This window comes from Etheostoma spectabile, chromosome 13 (genome assembly GCF_008692095.1).
Source record: "Etheostoma spectabile isolate EspeVRDwgs_2016 chromosome 13, UIUC_Espe_1.0, whole genome shotgun sequence".
Taxonomy (NCBI): Eukaryota; Metazoa; Chordata; class Actinopteri; order Perciformes; family Percidae; genus Etheostoma; species Etheostoma spectabile.
In genome coordinates this window covers 8,420,469-8,422,217 of record NC_045745.1, presented here as the reverse complement: position 1 = coordinate 8,422,217, position 1,749 = coordinate 8,420,469, and the positions used below count along the sequence as shown (strand labels likewise).

The 1,749-nt window shown below is 40.9% G+C and overlaps 1 protein-coding gene across 1 annotated transcript in view; it reads left to right on the top strand.

Moving 5' to 3' along the window:
* The window catches only part of grk6 (G protein-coupled receptor kinase 6), a gene marked incomplete at its 3' end in the record, with an annotated part of 106,977 nt that overhangs the window by 80,980 nt on the left and 24,248 nt on the right, over positions 1-1,749 (top strand).

The window sequence follows — 1,749 nt, the reverse complement described above, 5'->3', positions numbered from 1 at the left end:
TTAAAGGTAGTACAAATAAAGTAAAGTTTGGGCAGAAACTATCCGAATTAAAGTGCAACATGTCCCCATTTAAAAGGTAAACTTTGCTGATTTTCACCCAGTTTTGTGTCACTGCAGCGCTGGCAGACACACAAAGACATTTTCTACCCAAAAAGCAACACAATGGTACGAGGGCTGTAACACCTGCAGTGGTACACACACTGCCTGCATGTTTAATCTACATTTTTTTGTCTAAAATCTGCATACTATTTACTGTAAGTAAGAAATTAAACTGAAGAGCTTCTGTCTCCCCAGGTTATTTATGTGCTTTGGAACGTAACCGCTGTAAAACAATCAAAAAATAATGCTTCCTCTCATTCACAACCAGGCTCTCAGTTCAATCTCTCTTCTTAAAATGAGTGGACATGTGATGACAGCAAAGCCTAACTTTAGTTTTAATGATGAGAGAAATGTCCTCCCATCATCCTCAAATGGTCTTAAATCGAAACAAGACACTAAAGCAGTTTGAAACTCGATGGTTACCTTTAACAAGCTTAAAGCTACAGAGCCGAGTTTCTGTTGCCCCCATGAGGAATTACAAGTAATAACAAAACTGTTGGTGTGTCCACATGATACAAGCATAGACAGTTAAAGAAGTGGACCAACAGGTCCCGTTGTTCTGGACAGTGAGTCTCATTAGACGGCATAGACGTTAAAGAAGGACCAACAGGTCACGTTGTTATGGACCTAGTGCAAGTACATTAGGAAGCAAGACAGTTAAAGAAGTGGACCAACAGGCTCCCGTTGTTTTGGACCATGTGAAGTCCGATTAGAAGAATAGACAGTTAAAAGAATGGACCAACAGGTCCGTTGTTTGGACCAGGAAAGTCCATATGAAGCCATGACGTTACAGAAGTGACCAAACCGGTCCCGTTGTTCTGAAGTGCAAGTCTATTAAGAAGCATAGGCCAGTTAAAGAAGTGGACCAACAGGTCCCGTTGTTCTGGACCAGTGAAGTCTATTAGAAGCATAGACAGTTAAAGAAGTGGACCAACAGGTCCCGTTGTTCTGGACCAGTGAAGTCCACTAGAAGCTCTTTCCCGGTGATGCTGAGCGTTACTGCGCAGCCTCCAACCGAGCTGGAAGACGTAGATGTGACGTGAGCCTATGAAATCCCTTAAAACTTGAAGTTATTGCCCCAACCTTCAACCAATTATACACTGCTACCTTTTGGCCCTTCTGACTAAATGTGTAATCAAAAACATGATGATAGCAGATCAAAGCAGCAAAATCTTTAGGCATCTTAAAAAAAAAAAATCACTTTTTGATTAAATCTGAGTTCTTGGGCTTACGATGTGATTCAAAATAAATTTGATTTAATTACAATGCAAGGGTTCAAGGGTTTTGATTTTTGGGGTTGTTCACCTTATTGCAAAAGCCTGCAAAATTGCAATTAACTTAATACATTAATTTCAATAAATTTCATAGTCTCCCACTCTTTTCACTGCTTTATTTGTCAGTGTTTCACTCAGTCCTTCCTGTAGTAGCTCATTGCAGTAGCTCCTTTCTCAGAAGATTATTTAATCTGAATCCAATCTTAATCCAAAAGCGTCCTTTTGTTTGAAATTGGGCTGGTTTGATATCTTCCTCTGTAGCATCATAGTTACAAACCCCTGACTGAACTGTCTCGCAGCACTGGTCTGTCTTTTCCACCAGGGCTAACCAGGTCCTGGTTCTGGTTCTGGTGCTGGTGCCAGTTCTGGTGCTGGT